Raw genomic sequence first — 24,042 nt, 5'->3', positions numbered from 1 at the left:
TTTGTGATACTCCATGTCCCTATAGTTACGTCGTCTGGTAGCATTGGCGACTTTTAGATGCAGTGATTTTAGCTCCAAGGCAACTTTATCATGAAATAAATCGGGATTGTCCTTTATCATCAGAGGACAGAACTTGGATTTAGGCTTGAAAATGTTTGTAGTGGATACTAATGCCAATTCCCGTCCGGGAACCGGCTGAGACAGACCTTCCTCCTGTTGTAAGTCAAACAGTTCTTGTGTGAGTGCCCCACCCGCACTGGGAGGGCTAATCAGTAACGGGTTGGGGGTCGCTATGTATTCTGGAGCTTTGTGCGTACAGTGATACTTTTTGAGCTTAAGTTTACGGACATGCTTGAATAAGTCAATTTTGGTGCTGGCATAATCAAAGTCACCTCGAGCGCTATATGACAATCCCAAGGAAAGGGTTGCCGTTTCGCTGGGGGTAAGCACAATGTCCGTCAAGTTGACCACTGTATTCGCATCCATTATTTGGTTACCTGGTTGCGTTGCCATGTGCTGCGTTTCTTCCTTTATTTTCCTCCGGCATTTGGCTTTGTTGCACTTTCTCCTTTCTGCACGCTTACAGTTGTTGATTTGTTTGCGCTGGCGTTGGCTCCCCGAGAACCGGAGCGAAGGGTTTGTTTTCTGTCCTGTTGTACCACTTCTAGCTCCTGTGCCGGAGTGAACTTCCGAAACCCCAACCTTTGGCCACGTTTCAGCTCATTGTCAGATTCGCTGTCTATTGCAGAGCTCTCACCTTAGATCGAAGACACTTCAGTTGGTGCCGCCCCAGTGGGTCGCCCAGATGTGCAGGTACTGGCTGTGGGTTTTTGTCGGGCTTTGAGATTATCGTATTTTTTAGCGAATGTAAAAATGTGCCCATGCTCATAATCGAGCCTGTCTCGTTGAAATTTGTAAGCTTTGCGCTTTTTAATTACATGCTCTTCCCGTTTCAACCTCACAATCATATCCTCACGATATTTGACAGTCAATGGAGAACTCGGTATTTTATCAATTTCCACATATAATCTGTCAATTTCAGCTAGCAGTTTAACTCTGTCACTTTCTGCATACTGAATGAGAATCTCTATTAGCCGGCGCGACAAATCCAAATTGCATTGAGCCCAGTCCGATAACATGTTGGGGTCCGGGTTCTCATATGAAGGGGCCAACATTATCCTCAAACCCCTGGGCACTCTTCCGACTTCCACATAGCCCGAGAGGGAGCTGTGCTCCCACCACTTCGCCTGTTCACTTTTGCAACATTTTTCTAAGGCTTTAAACAAGTCTTTCAAACTGTTATTTTGGTCCTGCAGTGGGCTAGATGTTATCGTGAGTACAGATTCCCCAGCCGGGGAATCTGAAAACATTCCTTTAGATGCCTCCACTCGCCCCCTTAACATGTCTGCAGACATGGTGAGTAAGTCAGTAACCGCCCTCCAAATCAATTTGGGTAAACACGTTCACTTGCACACTCCACACGGGACTTACTGCGGAGCTCCTTGCAGCGTCTCAGGTACTCCCGGTGCCGCTCCCGTCGTCGACCAGCCAACGCCGACCTTCGAACCGGAACTGCTCCAGTCCTTCCCTTCGTTCGCGTTAGGAACTTCCGCTTCTCCCGGGGCACTGGCGGCTTCTCCTACTCGGAGCGGTACGATAATTCTGTTGCCGAAATTGTTGCTTCTAGCCGCTGCTTGCCCAGAATTGTGGAGGGGTTTTGCCGGATCCGAGGAAGCACTCCCGGATATATTTTCAGTACGTTGTTGTCTCAGCAGCAATTAATACCGTAAGTAAGATGAGGAAAACCCAGTAGATGGTGCATATTTTTTATTCTTTAACCCACCACCACACATATATATATATATATATGTACAGAACATCCAGCTCCCACAAAGAAGAACTCCATGGAAGAAGGCACAGGCACAAAGTGGTTTCAGGATTCGGCATCAATTTATTAGATCATGTCGCCCTCAATCCCATGTACAAGAAACGTTTAAGCCTACACAGAGGCCTTTCTCAATCTAGTTTGGCGCCATAAATTAAGCACATTATATAGCCCTTCCCACTGGACCTCGCAATGGACATAGAAAACACATTCTGATGTAACCAGTCGTTCCATAGCCCAAAACAAATGCATGTGTGTGTGACTGTGCAATACAGCTAGGAGTCTGCAACATACCAAGTCAAACATAACGTAATGCATACAATCACGAAATATGTGCACTTGACTGATGGATTATCATATTAGAGCGGAATGAATAAATAATACTTATGCATAGAATAACGTCACAGTGGGAACACTAAAGGCAAATAAAATCTGCAGCCAAACTCATAGTCCTGTAAAGTCTGTAAACTTAAAATGTATTTAAAAGTCAATGCTGCAAACCAAAACTAATGGTCCAGAATGTCAGGCATCTAAGTCCCAGCAGGCTCCCTTGAGCCGATAATGCTACTTCCGTTCATCGCGTCCTTTGCCCATAATTGCAATTGTCAATAAGGTTGCCTGCCAAGCTGCCATAATTTTTAGTGACAAGAATAGATAATCATGGTTTCACCTCGGGGTCACATGTTCCAACATCGAACGTTTTTTGAAATCGATGTCAAATTTCGAGCTTGTGCAACACACCCCTCGGGACTACCGGTCCCATAATGCCACACATTAACCAGTTACTGTTAGCAGGTATATATATATATATATATATATATATATATATATATATATTACCTACTGGCTATCGCCAGTAGGTATATATAGTTAGGATAAATTCCCTATGGGACTTTTGAAAATTCTATGTCTAATAACTTTGGCGTTTGTGGACGGAATCGGCTGAAATTTTCAGGAAAATGGCACATTTTGTTTCTGAGCAGCCCCTGAAAATTTGGTGGGGTTTCGTCAAGGGGGGGCTGAGAAAAAAGGGGGGTCCCAAAACGCGTTTTTTGCATTGAGTTTTCCATAGGGCGGTTGGACTCACTTTTAGCTCGAACGGCTGAATGGATTTGCACGAAACTTGGCAAAATTGTAGGGACTGTTAGCCCGATGTGCCTTTGCTAGGTCTCAATATATGTGCTCCAGTAGTTTTTGAGAAATTAACGTTCAAACCAAGATATATATCTGTAACAGCGCTCTGGGCAGCGATCCGGTCCGCTTACTTTTCGCTTATCGGAACTTTGCGCGCAGAAAGCTGATTGGCTCTCCGGTGTCTGTCAACATTCTAAACAGTCCGGAGCGGACGCCATCTTGTCTCTCGGTAGGATCGAGAGAGAAGAAGAGGTGGAAAACGAAGGGGGAATTTAATGAAAGGGGGCAAGGTATCCCCCTCTTGACCCCCTAGGAATGTTGTTGGGGTTATTAAAGGGTCCCGTGGGGAAAATAAAAAAAAAATGATTTTTCACGGTAGAAGCGCGGCCGCGAACTGGTAGCGAAACGGGAATTCGCCATTTTGTGCTTCGTAAATTAAATTACTAGTTATAAGTGGGTGCGGGAGACGTATCCTAATCCCCTATGTTTCCTGAGGGTGGGTGAGGAGGCTGATATATGTTGATACATCTCTTCCAGCGGCTGTGCGTGAGCTTTTTTTTTTTTTTGCTGCGTGACAGTCCGGAGCGGCCGCCATCTTGTCTCTCGGTAGGATCGAGAGAGAAGAAAAGGTGAAAAACTAAGGGGGAATTCAATGAAAGGGGGCAAGGTATCCCCCTCTTCACCCCCTAGGAATGTTGTTGGGGTTATTAAAGGGTCCCGTGGGGAAAATAAAAAAAAAAAGATTTTTCACGGTAGAAGCGCTTCACGGGCCGCGAACTGGGCCGCAAACTGGTAGCGAAACGGGAATTCGCCATTTTGTGCTTCGTTAATTAAATTACTAGGTATAAGGGGGTGCGGGAGACGTATCCTAATCCCCTATGTTTCCTGAGGGTGGCTGAGGAGGCTGATATATGTTGATACATCTCTTCCAGCGGCTGCGCCATCTGGCCTTTTTTTCGAATGCCACAATTTTGTCGTGCACGGCAGCCATTTTAGATGCCAGGCTGGTCCCAGGCTATCACCTAACCCTGCGGATGTAGTTTATGGCCCCAGCTGTAGAGAATTCAGACATGCCAACCCTCCTGATTCAGGCGTGTGACTACTGATTTCAGTGCTAGTCTCCCGCCTCCCGATTTCTGCAAGCAAAAACCCGGGGGCATATTACGAACAACTAGCGATAATTTTTGTCTCTAACTTGTTTAGAGACAAAAATTATCGCCGCACATCGGCGATTTTTATCGCAGATAAACCTTGCTATTATCGCAGAAAAGTCAGCGATATTCATGTATTATTGACCTAATGCTCTTAGCCATGTTATCCACCTCCCATTGGATAACATGGCTAAGAACTGCTCAGGGCAGGTGTTAGATTTGGGAGATATTCGCGCTTAGCGCGAATATCTCCAAAAGTTGGTAATAGAAGGTAGCGATGTTAGGGACTGTTTCCAGTCGCTAACATCTTGGCACGCCACTTTGCATGTCATTAGTGATAAATATCACTGACATGCAAAGCGGGGCCCAAGATGGTCGCTATCTCCTTTTAGCTGTCACTAACTGGTGTTAGCGACAGCTTGGTAATAGGGAGATAATTTTATCTCCGCTTTCATGGCTTTTAAAGCCAAAAAAGCGGAGATAAACCCCCTTGATAATATGCCCCACGATTCCTTGGGGGTTTCAGCTGACAGGGCTTGGTATTGTGTTACATGGTTATTTTTCCATGAAACGTCAGAGGGTCGATGCAGGGGTTCTAGAAGAGGTGATAAACCATTTAAGCCTCATGAACAAGCGCATGGTCTTTTAAAGATTTGTGAAGTACTCGGGGCGGCGGTGTGTGTGTGCCGTCTTTCAGGAGCGGGCGGGGGGGCACTGCCAGCAACTTGCCAGGTCAGGTAGTGTTCAACACGTGCATCACCCTTTCTCTGTCTGCTATTGCGCTCCATGCTTCGGAAAGGTAAGAAAAAGAACGTGCATTTGAGTTTGAAATGTCCGATCCTGCAGCAGCACACTTCCAAAGCCCACACATGACAATAACCCGATTCAAGGCCCCATTCACCCGTTTTTCAAAAAATAGATAACACTCCAACAAATTAAGGTTATAAAACTTTATTAACTTTTAACGATAATGAACAGAACAAAAACTAAAAACATTTAAACATTTATTAACACAAAAAGCAACAATGGTTAGAAGCTGTCTTTTGTGCGAATAGTCCCAAGGCAGCACAACGTGCAGAGTTCTGGACGGCACCCAGGTGATGTCGCCTGGGTGCCGCACTGGTTTAGGGATCCTACAATGCTGCTCCGAAAATTGGCGTGGGGCGTCCCGGGTGGGGCGGGGGGAGGCCTCGTCAGTAGCGGTCTGTTGTGCGAATAGTCCCAAGGCAGCACAACGTGCAGAGTTCTGGACGGCACCCAGGTGATGTCGCCTGGGTGCCGCACTGGTTTAGGGATCCTACAATGCAGCACAGAAAAACAGCGTGGGGCGTCCCGGGTGGTGCGGGGGGAGGCCTCGTCAGTAGCGGTCTGTGTCCAGTGTCACATGGCTGACACAACATGTACGACAGGCACCCAGGTGATGTCCAGTAAACTGCCGCACTGGTTTTGGTATCCTACAATGCTGCTCCGAAAATTGGCGTGCGGCGGCCCGGGGGGGGGGGGGGGGGGGAGGCGGCGTGAACGGGCCTCCCCAGGTGGCGGCCATCTAGCTGAGTTGCGCTCGCTCTTGCGGCCACAGCGTCTCGCTCACCATGTTGTGGAGTTGCTCCCACTCTTGCAGTGCAGCGATAGGCGGCTGCCACATGGCTGTCAAAATGGCGGACGGCTCTTCGGTTTTGGGCCTGGTCCACTGAAATGGCCCTGGGACACCTTGGAAGTCGGACGCTTGCCTGCTAGGGCTTGGGCTCCATTCTCGAAAAGCGTCCCCTCAGCCGTGAAGATTGTATAAAAGTCTTGGGGGCCCCCGACTCCCGCAGGCTTCCGGTGGGGAGCGGCTGCCATGATTGCTCGCGGAATGACCACGACGGAGCCACGAGATGGTGGTGCTCTCATGCTGACGCCAGCTTCAGTCTGAATGATCCAGAAACAAGGTGGGGCTTTCATCGTTTGGGAAAAAAAATGTTCTAAACCAATGAAAAGTGTTATTTTTAGGTCATATGACAAGCCTTCCATCTTTAGGAAACCAAAAGTAAAATGAACCAATGAAAAGTTTTATAAACAAGTCACATGACCTGTTCTGCGGCATAGGGCTACAAAAAGCGTAGAAAATCCGTTGGCACGTGAGGCGGCGTCAGTAGCGGACCGATGTGCGAATAGGCCGAAGGCAGCACAACGCGTCGAGATCCGGATGGCACCGAGGTGGTGTCCAGCAAATTGCCGCACTGGTGTGGCCATCCTACAATGCTGCGCCGAAAGACGGCGTGTCCAGCTGAGTTGCGGTCACTGTCAGTAGCGGACCGATGTGCGAATAGGCCGAAGGCAGCACAACGCGTCGAGATCCGGATGGCACCGAGGTGGTGTCCAGCAAATTGCCGCACTGGTGTGGCCATCCTACAATGCTGCGCCGAAAGACGGCGTGTCCAGCTGAGTTGCGGTCACTGTTGCGGTACAGTGACTCGAACGCACCGAGATCCGGATGGCACCGAGGTGGTGTCCAGCAAATTGCCGCACTGGTGTGGCCATCCTACAATGCTGCGCCGAAAGACGGCGTGTCCAGCTGAATTGCGGTCACTGTTGCGGTACAGTGACTCGAACGCGCCGAGATCCGGATGGCACCGAGGTGGTGTCTAGCAAATTGCCGCACTGGTGTGGCCATCCTACAATGCTGCGCCGAAAGACGGCGTGTCCAGCTGAGTTGCGGTCACTGTTGCGGTACAGTGAGTCGAACGCGCCGAGATCTGGATGGCCAAGTTTCAAGTTTCATCTGGCAGTTTTTCTCCATCCCTCCTGGATCAAAGAAGGTGAATGCTAAATATGCCACCTGCCTCATCTGAACATATGAAGTTAACTTGTATACACTGTGGTGCTATGCTGTCCTATGGCAACATGAGCATCAACCTGATGAATACGGCATTCGAAAATCATAAATGCCCTAATGCACCCAAGAAGTAATTTTTTTTTTGCTCCAGTTGAGCCGTTTTCAATGCCTGTTTTTTGTTGTTTCCCCTCCATCAAGAACAAAACAAAAATACAAGGCGCTAAGATCCGAATGGCAAGTCCTGGATGTTGAGTGCCTCAGTTGAGAGTTCTGAGCAGTGCTTGTAAGACTGTCTGAAGCTTATTTGCACCTGCTGCAGCTTCACTAGGTCCGGCGGAACTTTTTTCCTTTTCCTTTCTGCTTCTTTTCCTACAATGCGTTTCATGTGAAGACACGACCAGGTCCCTGAATGTGTGCAGGGGGACGCCATTGATTGAATGAAAATGGCGGCTTGACACAAAGCTGACTCAAGCGTTACTGTTGGTGCTATACAGACAAAAATTGGTTTTCAGTTTGTACATTCTTCAGGTTTTTTTTTTCCATCCAAGTCTGATTGAGAGTTTGTAGAAAAATGGCTTCAGATTTTCCACATACTACTCTTCAATATTCTTCCTAAATGTAACAATGTGAAACTCACTAGGAGAACGGCTGTTTCTGTTTCCTTTCAAAATGCTGCCACCAATATTTTCTGAATGGAAGACACCATCTTGTAGCATAAAGGGCCGAAAGGGGTTCTGGTCTGGCCGATGGTTGGTGGAGACATTTTGACTATATCTTGGACCTGCCCGGCCTCGCCCAAAATGGCGCCGGTATAAATGGGACTCGTAACTCTTTGCCCGCAAATGTATATCTAGAAAATGTTATTGTAAGTGGCCCTGTCGTATTTTAATTACAAAATGTACGTCCACCGATTCCGCAACTGTTAGACACCTTTGTTCTTGTCACCTAATGGCCCGCTCGTTACGTTCTTCTACAGTGTAAATGTCTCCTCATCATATACGATTTCAGTTTGCTCCGTGGCCGGCCCACGTGGTTATAGGCCCGTATTTGTATACTGACATTTTCACAATAAAGGTTTTTAAAACAAAACACGGTAGTAGTATTTTCATTTGTAAAGTTTTTACTTTTAGTGACTGTTTTCGAATCAGTAAAAGGCAAGTGAAATAAAGCAGTCCAATTACATGACGGATAAAAGGTATAATATGTAGGAACGCAGTAAAGATAAATGGTCAAGGGCAGTTGTGTTTTTCATGTCTGCAACATAAAGTGATCGATAAGAATCTGATAATCAGGCGTATCGGCGACTAAGACAGCAGGCCGAATCTCTTTTACTCAACGGCTCCGTCATGGAAGGAAGAAACGCCCTTTTTCTCGAAAAAGGAATATATTTTACTTGCAAGACAGTTGTAAATTTTCCGGGAAAGTACATTAGCCTGGAATATTATAACATATGTTTGAAAAAAAAATATTGTTCGAAAATAATAAAAAGCGTAATTTTTAGGTCATATGGCCAAGCTTTTCATCATTAAATTAACAAAAGTAAAATGAACCAATGAAAAGTTTTATTAACAAGTCACATGACCTGTTATGCTTACGTTACGCGCTGCGCGCCGCGCCTCGGATCACTTCCGGGTGCGCTAACGCGGCGTGTCATAAAACGCATTACGCGACAACGTAGGTCAAGAATATAGTCTAAATGTCTCCACCAACCAGCGTTCAGAACACAACCCCTTTCAGCAGTCCAAAAAGTTCTGTTAAATGACAACAGAGGGGACAGGCAACAAGAACCATCAGTCAAAGAGGGGAGGGCAAGTTCTTCTCTTCCGGGTCATGTTGGGGCGCTACCGGAACTGATCGAATTGGTAGTCTACAGTGTTTCTGGATGTTTCAGACTAAAGCTGGCGTCAGCATGAGACCACTACCATCTCGTAGCTCCGTCGTGGCCATTCCACGAGCAATCATGGCAGCCGCTCCCCACCAGAAGCCTGCGGGAGTCGGAGGCCCCCAAGACTTTTGTAGAATCTTCACGGCTGAGGGGACGCTTTTCGAGAATGGGACCCAAGCCCTAGCAGACAAGCGTCCGAGTTCCAAGGTGTCCCAGGGCCATTTTAGTGGACCAGGCCCAAAACCGAAGAGCCGGCCGCCATTTTGAGAGTCCTGTGGCAGCCGCCTATCGCTGCACCGCAAGAGCGGGCGCATCTCAACTACATGGTGAGCGAGACGCTGTAGTCGCAAGAGCGGGCGGAAAACAGCTGAATGGCGGAAGAGGCACAGTGTAGCAAAAGCGGGCGGAATGGCAACTAAAACGATAAAGGGGCGCCCCACTACAGCTTGTCTTCAGGTCAAACGGATTGTGGGACAAGGTCCAGAATTGAAGAGTCATCAAAAGGCAAAAAGTTCCGCCGGACCCCGGGAGCCGGCCGCCTATGTCGGGGGCGATCTCAGGCTACACCAGTGCTATAAGACTTGGGGAGGGTGTCGGAGCCAAGCGTCTTCTCCGAGTCCATGGCCATCACACCGCCCCTCAGGGGCCTCCGTCAAGCTGTTTAGGAAGGTAACATATCACATTGTTTTCTAATGCAGTCAGGTCCACAAACGACACTCACTTACTTTGAGAATAGTGAAGCTGCAGTAGGTGGAAATAAGCTTCAGACAGTGTTACAAGCGCTGCTCAGAACTCTTAACTATGGCACCCAACATCCAGAACTTATGCTATTTGAGAATGGTAGTGACATCGAAGCATCTCAGGGACCAAAACCATTAACGTACTTTCACGTATGAAAATCTTACTTGGGGAGGGGGCAGGAGCGAAGCGCCCCCTCCCAGTCAGCGCCACCACACCGTATGTTGAAAATCTGAAGCCATCGTTCTACAAAGTCAACCAAACTGGGATTGAAAAATCTAGAAAAATGTACAAACTGAAAACCAGTTTTGGTCTGCATAGCATCAGTAACAACGCTTGAGTCAGCTTTGTGTCAAGCCGCCATTTTGATTCAACAAAGCACAGGCATTGAAAAAGGCTGAAATTCAGAACTCTAAACTATGGCACCCAACATCCAGGAGCTTGCTATCCGGATCTTGGAGCCTTGTGCTGTTTTCGATCTATTCACACATCGGTCCACTACTGACATCATCTTATAAACCAACGTTATGTAAATAGTTTTTTAATAAAATGTTTTACCCTGTTTCTTTGCTGGTGTGTTGTCTATATTTTTAATATTTGCATAGGGTTTGTCGTTATTTTGTGCGGGATGGGTGATGGAGCCGAGCTGTCTTGCAGCCCTCATGGTGTGGAGCTCAGTTCATCTCACTATTTTCGTATTTCTCAAGAAGGGTTGTTCCTAATATTTCTATTTTAGCGAGGTCAAAAAGAGATCCAATTAGTGGCCTACTGATTTTGCTCGATTACTTTTATTTTTTTACACGATTTTTCACTATCTGCAAAGAATAAACAGAGTATTGCGACTTTGTGCTTGTTTGTAAATAGAGAATGATCCAAAGAGAACCAATTCTAAAACAGTAAATGCTTGGACAACAATCAATCAAATGGAGAGACAAGGAGGCACGACGGATTACAACGGGGGTAAAGGCCTGCGTTAACTACCCTTCAGTATCTGCAAAGAGAGAGTACTACTAAGGCAAAAGAGGGGAGGGGGGGGGGCAGCGTTCAAAGCACATCAGCGTGCATAAATACGAAAATGTTTTTATCTATCACGTACTTGACATTTTAAAGCTTTTCATATTTGCTATTAAAAAACCAATGAAATTCACAGAAAAAACCATAGGTTATAGTGGATATATAGTTAGGAATTTGCATTTACAAAACCTTGAAAATTCAATGAAAAAACCATAGGTTATAGGCCATATATAGTTAGGAATTAGCATTTACAAAACCTTATTTTACTCGCATAAAACCATTGAAATTCCATATATAGTTAGCTAACTATAAGCGCTAACTATATATCGCGCACACGCAATCCACTGCTGATGATGTCACATATTACATCATTCATGACATGGTCAGTGACATCACTGATGACATCTCAAATGACATCACTGATGACAACTCAAATGATATCAATGATGACATCTCAAATGACATCACTGATGACAACTCAAATGACATCACTGATGACATCTCATTTGTCATCACTGATCACATCACTCATGTGATAATACAATGAACCTCTTCAGACTCTAATATAACCTTACATACACTCAGTATAAACAGACACTCACAGACTGTCACTCATCCATGGAGTTACTCACACACCTAGTCAGTCATGCAAAGAATCAATCACACCTCCATTTCCTCAACTATACAGTTATACACATCTTACTTATTCAAACATATAATAACACATATTTACTCTCTTATATAATCCCTGATACAAGCTCACAGTGATCGATACAGCCACTCACACATTCACTGGCTCTTATGTTCAGTTATTTATATATCTCAACTCTCACATGTATTGTGTTTTACATACGTACTTACTTGCACATGTAGCAATGAGAAATCCATTCACTCACCAACACACCCATGCACAGTCAACCGCCCATATAGCTGTTTCCACATGCACTCTTGAACTCATACTCCTAGTGAATCAACTGCTTACACATCTATGCACAGAGTCACGCACCTCCCAGCCACCCACACACACACTCAGCCTCCCATTCAAATATTTGGGCAACCAATCAATAACCCATATGGCCACTCTTATAGCTACTGATCAACACATGCAGCAGCTTACACAACATCAAACATCCTGATGCACGAATTAAGACAGTTTAGTCACTAACCCATGTACTCAGTGAGACACATTTAATCACTCACTCATACAGTCAGTCATGCACCTACTAAATTCTTCATCCAGACACTTATACATCCACTCATTCTTCAATATGTGAAACATATTTAAACTTTACAGACACATACAATCACTGGATGTTGTGATCAGTGATGTCATCAGTGATGTCACTGACCATGTCATGAATGATGTAATATGTGACATCATCAGCAGTGGATTGCGTGTGCGCGATATATAGTTAGCGCTTATAGTTAGCTAACTATATATGGAATTTCAATGGTTTTATGCGAGTAAAATAAGGTTTTGTAAATGCTAATTCCTAACTATATATGGCCTATAACCTATGGTTTTTTCATTGAATTTTCAAGGTTTTGTAAATGCAAATTCCTAACTATATATCCACTATAACCTATGGTTTTTTCTGTGAATATATATATATATATATATATATATATATATATATATATATATATATATATATATATATATATATATCGCTATGAAACGATGTTCCACTTGCGCACTCAGACCAAATAAATCAGGGATCCATAAGAGTTTGGCAACATAAAGGGGGTTTATTCAAGTCATAAACCCACCGTGACGCGTTTCACCTTCAAACGGGCTTGTTCACAACTTGTATTGCATATATATATATATATATATATATATATATATATATATATATATATATATATATATATATCAATATCAAATGCCCTTGAGCTTACAGAGGGCGACACGCGCTGTTCTCACCATCCGGTTTGTATGCCTCACTGCTTGCAATGACAGTTCGCCTTCATTCTTTCATGCTCGACGCGTTTCGAGGCTGGCTACGCCCCATATTCATGAGCTGCTGTGCACAAACATCGAGGCTTGCTGGTTCATCTTCAATACCTTTATTTATTGAAAAAACGCCCCCAATGGGCGTGGCTCACAGGTGATGCACACAGGCATGATGGTCACTGTGGTCCGTGAAGCAGCAAGTAGTCATATCGCCTACAGTAGGTTCAATGTTTGTGTACCAATTTAGCACTCGGTTAATTCCTTGAGTAGGATCGGCTTCTGTCAACCAAGCAAGTTTCCGTCTCAGAACAGCGTGCTACAACGGAGAGAAAGGGTTTCCCTCCTCAGCCTTTCCAATTGTCACTCAAAGAGCTTCCCTGGAAATGGTGCTAAATTGGTACACAAACATTGAACCTACTGTAGGCGATATGACTACTTGCTGCTTCACGGACCACAGTGACCATCATGCCTGCGTGCATCACCTGTGAGCCACGCCCATTGGGGGCGTTTTTTCAATAAATAAAGGTATTGAAGATGAACCAGCAAGCCTCGATGTTTGTGCACAGCAGCTCATGAATATGGGGCGTAGCCAGCCTCGAAACGCGTCGAGCATGAAAGAATGAAGGCGAACTGTCATTGCAAGCAGTGAGGCATACAAACCGGATGGTGAGAACAGCGCGTGTTGCCCTCTGTAAGCTCAAGGGCATTTGATATTGACATTAAAGCACGGCAGTCCTGGCCGTGGCAGGGGAGCACCATTTCCAGGGAAGCTCTTTGAGTGACAATTGGAAAGGCTGAGGAGGGAAGCCCTTTCTCTCCGTTGTAGCACGCTGTTCTGAGACGGAAACTTGCTTGGTTGACAGAAGCCGATCCTACTCAAGGAATTAACCGAGTGCTAAATTGGTACACAAACATTGAACCTACTGTAGGCGATATGACTACTTGCTGCTTCACGGACCACAGTGACCATCATGCCTGCGTGCATCACCTGTGAGCCACGCCCATTGGGGGCGTTTTTTCAATAAATAAAGGTATTGAAGATGAACCAGCAAGCCTCGATGTTTGTGCACAGCAGCTCATGAATATGGGGCGTAGCCAGCCTCGAAACGCGTCGAGCATGAAAGAATGAAGGCGAACTGTCATTGCAAGCAGTGAGGCATACAAACCAGATGGTGAGAACAGCGCGTGTCGCCCTCTGTAAGCTCAAGGGCATTTGATATTGATATATATATATATATATATATATATATATCAGCTCCCAACTCGTCTCCCAAGGAAACAAGACGACCGCAACACAGCTTTCGGGGTGTTAATTTGTTTTTTTTATTTTTACAGAAAAATCATAAAGCAGGAGAGGACACGTTTCGGCGTTGCACCTTTTTCCACTGTGAGTGGGAACGGGGAAAGGTGCATTTTTAAATTCATTCACAAACATTGAAACAAGACAGCGCTTAACATCAATCTACTTCACTCGGCACAAACATGAGAGAAGGACTTACATGTTATCACAATATTCAGCGCCATCTTGTAGTTGGTGTTTGAATAACGTTTTAAATAAAGTTTTCAATGAAGCTTGCCCTATAATACAAGTGTATATATAATTGTGCAACTTTGTTGAGCTCTGGATGAGCATATCCAATGATTTATGTACATTCAAATTGCGTTTCAGTTGAGTCACTGCATGATTCGGCTCTGAATGAGGAATCTATACCCTTTTGTTCATGTTGCAAAACTCATTATTGTATGTAAACATGATTGTACATTTTCAACAAAAGATGAGAGAAACCAACAATATATACTCTAAGTGTCAGTGCCTCACTCGTATTCCGGTAACACACCATTCAATTTGGCACCAACCTTAAGCGAAAACAAAGTAAAAAAAAATGATTTTGATAAAATATATATATAAAAGGACTAGCTGATTACATTTTCATCACTGTGTCCTACGTTCAAAAAGTTGATCTCTCATGTATTTTTTTTATAAAAAGACCTAGGGGTAGATGTATCAAGCCTTTTGAAATTCGAATTTCGGCCTTTGCGAATCGCAAAAGGCTTTTTTTGCATTTTTTGAAATGTATCAAAAAATCGCAAAATAAGGAATCCCAAAAATTCCTTATTTTGCTTAAGCATTTAAGGAAGCATTTAAGGAATCGCAAATTTTGCGATTCCTTAAATGCGATGTTTGTGGGTTTTAGAAATTGTGAATTTGGGTTAAGAAATCGCAAATTACCACCAACTTGTAGTTGGTGGTAAATTGCGATTTCATTTGAAAATGCCCTATTTGGCATTTGTGAAGGTGGCATGTGACGCACATACATGCCCATAGGTCAGTGGTTCCCAAACTGTGCGCCGCGGCACCCCGGTGCGCCGTCATGAGCATCCAGGGGCGCCGCGCTCACGTTAGGAAAATCAAGTTTAGTAAAAAACACTAAAGCTGCCAGAGAGTCGGGGAGCCGCTTGGTGTGATTCTGCCTCCAGTTTAGCGACATAACCACGGCGTGCAATCCACAAAACAAAAGGTTATAGACTGTTCCCCGCTGGTAAAATAGCAGTTTAGCACCTGCAAATCTGCTTCCCATTTAATGTAAGCCCTTACCCGGCGCTGAGTGAATGGAGTTGCAATTGCAGCGGTGCGGTGCTCACACCGACTGAGTTGTGCCATTGTTATTTTATTATTTAAATCAGTCTGTCAGACAGATAGCTGGTTGGGTCAGCTGAATCCCGCACGGACCGCCGCGGCCTCTGGAATTGTTTCTCAGCAGCAGACCAGCCCCTCTTGTGCAGCTGCTGCTGAGCCATACTCCCTATCCTGCCCGGACGGTGTTTGCTGTGGTGAGAGTTGTTGCGGCGCAGCGGCGATGTGCGATCGGTAAAATTACCGTTCCTTGAGTTGCCTTAGAAAGTAAGTGTTGCGCCTCAGTGAGATATCTTTTCTTGAAAATGTGATCTAAATGTTATTAATTGTGCTAGCGCGCCACCAGTGCTGGCGGTCCATTACAATTACTTTCAGCAACAGCAAGGTTAATTCACACAGCTCACGTGGTAAATGCCTGCCAAAAAAAAATACCTTTTTTGTAAAGCAGCATGAAAACGGAAAAGGGAGAAATGGCCCCTTAAAAATCACACTTTGACTACTTACAGTTCACATATTTCTTAATTACCATGATTGATCGATTATCTGTGTGCAATATGGAATTTTAAAAGACAAGCCTGTTGCTAGCCTGAATTATAAAATGGCTCCTCTTGGATCCCCTTCCTGTAACCGTCTTTTTGGAAAGGGACAGTAGGTGTGTGACTTTACATTTCAGGGGTTTTGCAGCAGCTTGAAAGTCTTTCAAAGCAAGGTATTATTGTTTAAGGGCATACTTCCTGATATTGAGCTTTTCCCATGGATTTAAGAGCTTGGTTTTATTCGGGGAGGGTGGGGAGTGGATGTCTGTGATTAAGAGCCGTCATGCAGTTTGTCTTTGGTTAGTGGCCTTCCGTTTCTGGTGCTTTGATGCAATTTTAAGATCCTAGGGCCCGATGTAGGTAATCCCAGATTACGGATTCTTAAATACCGAATCATACCGATTCGGTATTTAAGAACTGACAACCGGGATGTAGGTAATTTTACTGATTTAATTACCGAATCGGTATGATTCGGTAATTACCGAATCGGTATTTATAAATACCGATTCGGTAATAGGGGGAAACATAGAAGGGTGGCAGGGAGTCACTTTGACACCCTGTTGCACCCCTCAATTGTGCTTGGGTGCACATGTTGCAGACATACATGCCCTTAGGGCATGTATGTATGCAACATGGCACTGTTTTAAAAGCAAAAAAATGCTTTTTAAAGGGTTTTCATTATTTACCACCAACTTCTAGTTGGTGGTAAATAACGAATTCTTAAACCCCTGTAGCACTGATTACAGTGCTACCTACATGTCAAGATATAGATTTGGTAATTTTACAGAATCTGTATTTTACCGAATCGGTAAAATTACCGATTTGGTAAAATTACCGAATCTGTATCTTGACATGCCCCTACATCCCAAACTCCAAATACCAGTCGGTAACGGCTGAAATCGGCTGTTACCGACCGGTATTTGCCTTCCTACATCTGGCCTGTAGACTTTCTTGTTGCTGAAATGGGTGTAATTTCTGATATTAATTTGTTTCCCTCGTCTTCAATGCTTGATTTTACTTGTGTGAAAGAGTCACTCATAGTCATTGAAATGTCACTCATAATTACACTGACATTGTGGAAATGTCACACATAGCAATCTGAATCCTTGGCAGCTATGCACTAAAACTAATGCAGGTGATAACGGGTGTAAAACTGAGGTTGGGCGGAAGATTGGCATGGTATTTGATTATCATTAATTATTAATCAAAAGCCATGCCGATTCTGCCTGACCTCCGTTTTCCACCCTTTATCACCTGCATTAGTTTTAGTGTAAAAAGGCAGGCTCCACGGAGCTCGTTAAAGACTCAGAAAGAGGGCATTATGTCCCACCCCAGATCCTCACAGTGTAGAGATGCACATTTGGCTCCCCTAGCATTTATTGGAAATTACCTGGTAGAAGAAGTTTTGGATGTTATGGTTGAGCAGCACGTATTGCAATCCTATTCTAACATGTTTGTTGCTTGACTTATATACCAAATATTTTTCAGACTAAGCTTGTGCGCAGGCTGTTAGAGTCCACTCTTGACTCCCCTCTAGCTCAACCCTTCCTGTTAATTTATTGTCTCACTCTCCTCTACTCTGAAGGCACACTGTCATCTGAATGCAGCCTCGGATCTGAGAACCCACTGACCTCTGCCTGAGGACTCCTTGATATTCATTATACTCCCACGAGGCACTGCTGCTTCAGCCCTGAGGACACACTGTCCTCTGTTTGACTGCAGCCTCAAGTCTGAGGCCTAATCTCCACATGTCTTGCTTCCACAAGGCCCTGCTGCCTCAGCTCTGAGATCCCACTGACCTCTGTCTGTAGTCTCCTTCGTACTTGTCATACTCCCACAAAGCCCTGAGTCTCACTTTTGAAGACACACTGTCCTCTGTTTGACTACTACCTCAGGTCTGAGAAGCGACTGACCTCTGTCTGAGGCCAACTGAGGCCTACTCAGTGCATGTCATGCTTCCACGTGGCCCTGCTGCCTCATCGCTGAGGACATGCTGTCTTCTGTCTTGTGCACCTAAAGATCTTCAAATGGTTGCCTCAGAACACCAGACGGACCTTCATGCAAGCACTCATCAGCAGCTGGCTGGACCACTGCAGCACTCTGTGCCGGAATCTCTTAACATCTCCTTCACAGACTCCAGACCATCCAGAACACTGCTGCAAGACTCAAACTCAATTTCCCATGCCACACCCAAATCACACTGCACCTCAAGAAGATTCATTGGCTCCCTATTTACAAACACAGCCAATTCAAACATTTTAAAAACACATACAAAGCATTACACAACACATTAACAGAATATGATTTGTTTCTCACTTAACAAGTTTTTATTAAACAAGTTATATTTTTGTTTTGTTACAAATATGATTATAATACCTTCATTCTTCGTTGCATCCCAATTAATTTATGGAAGACAACAGGAAGTACTCCCGAGGTTGGACTTACATCCCCTCCCACCCGCCTACTGGTAAGAAAATGATGGGGAGCCACGGCCAACTGCCAATTAGGTCAAGGGAGCCACAGGTCAAAAAAGTTTGGGAACCACTGCCATAGGGCATGTATGTGCGCCATATGCACACACATGTAAATTTCGGGGGTGCAGCAGGGTGTCTTTGAGACACCCCTGCACCCTTGAAATTATCCTCAATTTGCGAATTCGCAAATTGCGATTCGCAAATTAGGAAATATTTCACAATCATTCCTATGGGCCTCCTGGTCCATAGGAATGCATGGGAAATTATTCCTTAATTGCGAATTCGCAAATTGCGAATTCGCAAATAAGGAAGACTAAGAAATCGCTAAAAAATATCGATTTTCTACATACATTTCATTGTGCGATTTCTAAATAGCGATTCCTTAAAAATCGCTATTTAGAAATCGCAAAATGGAATCTTGATACATCTACCCCCTAACTCATTATTGGGAGTGACAAAAGCAGTGATAAATCACAATTTGATTTAGAAACGGAAAGTCCCATAGCACTTTCATCATAATTATGCCCTGGATGATCATTGGTAGCACAACTCAAACCTCCATATCCATATCATAAGGTTTTACACAATAACAGTTAACAGGTATTCAGAATGTATCAAAATTCATCAGCAGTCTACTTTAAAAAAGATCAAATGGTTCAATTTATTAATAGTTCCATTCATTGTAAGTTAATGAATACATACAGTTTAATGCACAGTAACCTCTCATCAAAACAAATTCAAAAAAGAAAAATGTAAATTATCGAATTCCTCTAATTCCTAGGGCAACAGTGTATTATAGACCATCAGTTTTACTCTATTAACTTTTTCACTTTGTTAACCATGGGTTTAGATCTAGCCCAAGTGGATTGCTAACTCTTCCTCCGTATTCAACCCCCAGGGGGCTTTATTCTGTAAATCCACTATATATTGGGACTCTAACCTGCACAAGTTCTCTGTTACCTCCCCTTTCCTGTGTAGGTACATGATCTATACAGTAGAACCTCATCAGTTTTCTGTCACTTTGGTGGAACTAAGCAACGTGTCTTGCGACAAGATACATGAAATCACGTTTGTCAATAGCTCTAGCGTGTTCCAAGACTCTACGTTTAGTTTTATGTACGTACTCCCTATATATCTCTTTCTACAGGGGCAAACAAGACAGTAGATACAATATGGGGTAGTACATGTTAGAAATTTGTTGATGGTCCGACTCTCTTTCCTACTGGGAATCTCATATGAAAGGGTTTTTAGACTGCTTTTGCATGCTTTGCAGTTAGAACAGGGAAAAAATCCAGTAAGGTTACCTATTCTAGGATTCTGTATGATCCCTTCAAAGTGGCTATGCACTAAAGTATCTTTGAGGGACCGGCCACGCCTATATGTTATCTGCGGGCGCTCGGCAAGACTCCTACCTATTATTGAATTCGATTTGAGAATGTGCCAGTTACGTGAAAATATTGATCTAATATCATTTGAGTAACTCGAGAAAGTGGTAATAAATCTTGGTGTTTCCCCTTCCTTGATGCTTGGATGTTTTTTATCGTTAAGGAGGGTATGTCGCAGGATTTTGTCCACCCTACTTAAGGTTTTCTTTAATAATGTAGGGGCATATCCCCGCACAAATAATCTGTTTAGGGGCTTTTTGGCTGCCTCTTGAAAATTACTCTCATTGGTGCAATTCCTCTTAAGTCTAAGAAGTTCCCCATAGGGGATACTATTCTTGAGGGATTTAAGGTGATTACCATGAGCCTCTAAAATTGAGTTCCCTGCGGTTGTTTCTCTAAAAAGTGCAGTGCATACTGACCCATCTCGTATAAAAACTTTTAAATCAAGGAAGTCAACTTCAGTTGCACTAATGTGCCCACTGAAGAGAAGGCTTACTCTGTTGTTATTGAGTTCATTGATGTATGCTTCTGCCTGTGTGCAAGAACCCTTCCAACGAATAAAAAGGTCATCAATGTACCTATACCAGCCAACTACCGACGAGACCCAGTGGGTGTTACATTCAGCCAAGGCCACCTGCTTATCCCACCATCCCAAGAACAAGTTTGCATAACTGGGGGCAAAGCAGGTGCCCATCACTTTGCCCTTGATCTGTCTTTAGTGCTGTTTTTGGAAAAGGAAAATGTTTTTTTAAGCAGAAGGTTAAAAACTCCATCAACATCTCATTGTGTTGGGTACATGTCAAGGATCTGCCTATAAGAAAATACTTAACTGCTCTCACACCATTGTCATGACTTATGCAAGTGTATAAACATGTCACATCAAGCACAATCATTAGCATATCTGTTTCCCATGATATATTGGAAATAGCTCTTATGAAGTCTTTTGTATCTCGAATATATGATGGTAATAGTTTGAGAAACTTGGCTAGGAAAAAGACAATGTATTGTGACGCGAATTCCGTCAGACATCCTTTTGAAGATATTATTGGATGGCCGGGATGTTTTTTAGAGTCCTTATGTATTGTGGGGAGATGACAGAATGTGGACAGTACCGGATATGGGCATGACAGAAATTTGAATTCATCCATTCTTAGCATTGCCTTATCCAGCCATTTGTGAATGAGCAGATGGTATACCTGAATGCTATTGTTGTTGTCATCTGTGGAATTTTTTACATAACAATTGACATCTGATAACTGTCTTAATGCTTCCTTACAGTAAAATTCCATTGTCATAAGGACAATATTTCCTCCCTTATCAGATGGTTTACAATTTATCAATGGGTCTTTCTCAATATTCGCTATCGCTCTTTTTTGATCCATCGCCAGATTCATATTTGTGTAATTCTTTTTTCCAAATTTTCGTTGACCTGATTTCATTAGATCTTTAGTGACTGTTTCCTCAAACACGTCAATGGTGTCAAAGCTCATAGGTAGTATAAAAGTTGACTTAGGCTTAAAACGGGTTCTTTACTCTTCGCTGTGTGATGCCAAAGCTTTCAACAGCAGGGATAGAAACAGTACCATCCTCTGTATCTTCTAGGGCCATTTGACTCTCAAAGGCTTGCAATACTTGAAGATCTTCCCCCATCAAATCATCCGTGGATGGATTTACTGTGGTTGTGATATGTTCAGTTGTGCTTTGTCCTTGTAGTCCTCTCATTTTGAAGAACTTCTGGTGTTTAAGTTTCCTTGTAAATAGGTATAAATCTATCCATGCTTGCGTATACTCAGCGCCTTGTGTGGGTCAAAATGCCAGTCCTTTCTATAAAGCTGTTTCTTCACTTTTGGTCAGTTTTCTTGGTGTCAAGTTAATTATTGTTAGATCATCAGGGGTAATCACTTTCTCGTGCCTCTCTTGCTCCTTGTTTGCGAGGCTACTCCTTGATTTCCACCTGTTGGTGCTCCCATCTAGTTTTTCTTGATTTCTTTGTAGATGTGTTTGTTCTGGGGATCTGCCTCACTCTCCCCTCTGCTGCGACTGCCTCATCAATTGAAATTATTTGTAAAAATGGGAGCTGCTGGGGGAGAGCCCTGTAAATCCGCATTGTCATCACCAGACTGTTCATTTTCTGTGGTAATATCCGACTCTGAGGTTTCTTTGGGTTCCACTATTCTGTGGTTCACATTGCTGCGTAGGACTTTGAGTGGTGCATCAAATTTCCTGTCAAAAGTAAGTATTTTTCCTTGTTCGTAGTCTTGGGCATCTCTATTGAACTTGGTATGTTTTCATTTTTTTTTCTTCATAAGCCAAGAGGTGTAGCTTCATTGCCTCCCTGAGTTTTTCTCTCATACTGGAATCTTGATCCTGCATAATTATTGTTTCTAACTCCTCTATTTCTTTTAAACACTTCTCGCTGTCACTCCATGCAAATTTTATTAATATTTTTAGCATTCCAACTGAGACGTCTGTTGTGTATGCTGACCACTCGTCAAGGAGTTTGGGGTCTGGATTTTCGTAACCTGGAATGGAGTATATGTGGAGACCGCGTGGTATACGCTGCACCTCTATGTAGTTTTGTGAAGGTGGCCTTCCACCACTTATGTATCTCGCGTTCAAACAGACGCTCCAGTTTTGTAAAATTGAATTTCAGAGTTCCTTGTACTTCCAATTCATTGACTCCAGTGACCCTTTGTTGTATCAGGCCGCGTTTGAAAATGCCGGCTGTCGCTTCGCGGAGTGCTTCATCTGATTGCATTCTTGTGTCTGGCAACACGAACACCCGTTACTACCAGCACTTATTGTTTTGCTTTGCCCCTTGAAAAAAACGTTCCTGCCGAATCCCGGAAATCCAGACAAATATATATATATTACCTACTGACGGTTGCCAGTAGGTAGCTATAGTTAGAACGTATTTTCCATAGGAAAAGTGTTGTTTGTTTTGCGAATAACTTTTGCGTTGTTTGACGAATCTTCGCAAATGTTTCAAAACTAATGGGGCGCTCTGGTCAGCTCCTGTCTCGAAAGTTTCAGGGTGATTCGTTAAGTGAGGACTGAGAAAAAAGGGGTCCCAAGACACGTTTTCCCCATGTAAATTTCCATAGGGTAGCTCTTGGTTCAGAAAGCTACCTTTTTTTAAATGGCGTAAATCCGAATAGTAGTTCCTGAGAAATTAGAAAAAGAAAAATGTTGATATCTGAGCACCGAGGAGGAGTTGCGACTCCTCACGAGCACGTGCTGAATTCTGATTGGCTCCAACACTCCAAACCAGGAATTGTTGGCATCTTGTGGCTCTATGTCCGAGTTACAAGAAAATTGTGAAATAAACATTAAAAACAAGAAAAGGGGGCAGGGTAGACACACCCTGACCCCCTAGGGCTGCTGAGGAGGTGCTCTCCTTTTTTAAAGCTAAAATGTGTGTGGAGGGCTCGAGTCTACCTACACGCCCTGGGGACAACCACCTCCCCTGGGCTTTGCTAATTAAACACGGGGGCACGCGGCCCTCCGCATCCCCAGGAACCACCACCTCCTCGGGGCTCTGTTCTTTTTTTTTAAACATGTCTGAGTGGGGCTCGAGCCTCCCAACATGCCCTGGGGACAATCACCTCCCCGGGCACTATGTATTGAAATTGATGTAATATGTGACGTCATCACCAGTGCATTGCGGGGGCATGAGTCACAGTTAGCTGAACTAACTATAACAGCTGAATTTCACTGGTTTTGTACGAGTGAAATGTCCAACTAATTATAACGTCCCTGAAACCTGTGGTTTTTTCAGTGAATTTAAATATTTATAACATTATATTTTAGTATGTTTTTTAACAATATTATTGCAAAAGAATATTTTTTTAAAATATCTTTTGTACTTACCATTGTAAATATCGGAAATTATATTTTTGGAACCAATATTATTAACAATATCTTTGGTCACAATAAATTTTGGTTCTAATATTATGTCAGTGATCCACCTGACACCAGGCCTGCCCTGCCTGTAGTCACCCACGACAGTTTAGAGCCAATACCAGCGGAAAGGAAAGAGCTTTCCAGAATCAGTGTTGATGGTATAATGGGAAGCCCCCTAAACAAAGACTGGCACAGGTGTAAAAACTAGAGCTCGAGAGCCACTAAGTAGCACACACGTGGACCTGTGGAAGATTCAATCGAAGGACCGCACTACTGCAGAAAGGACTGCCCTGCCGCTTGAAGGACTCTCCTCATGTTTGAAGAAGGAAGATTGGGCTTGCTTAATTTGATCCCAGGATACACAGAGTATCCTCAATGGTCAGTTGGCAGACCTCCTGTTTGAGCTTTGGGGACACAACCAGCATCAACTGGAGCTCCCTGAGCCCTGTTGTTGCCCCTGCTGCAGTGAGTCCTAATCCCCAACAGGTGCGTTTAAGGTCCTGGACACTTGGCTAGTGTCAGAAATA

This window comes from Lissotriton vulgaris, unplaced genomic scaffold (genome assembly GCF_964263255.1).
Source record: "Lissotriton vulgaris unplaced genomic scaffold, aLisVul1.2 SCAFFOLD_624, whole genome shotgun sequence".
Lineage (NCBI taxonomy): Eukaryota > Metazoa > Chordata > Amphibia > Caudata > Salamandridae > Lissotriton > Lissotriton vulgaris.
Note: the sequence above shows the minus strand (reverse complement) of the source record.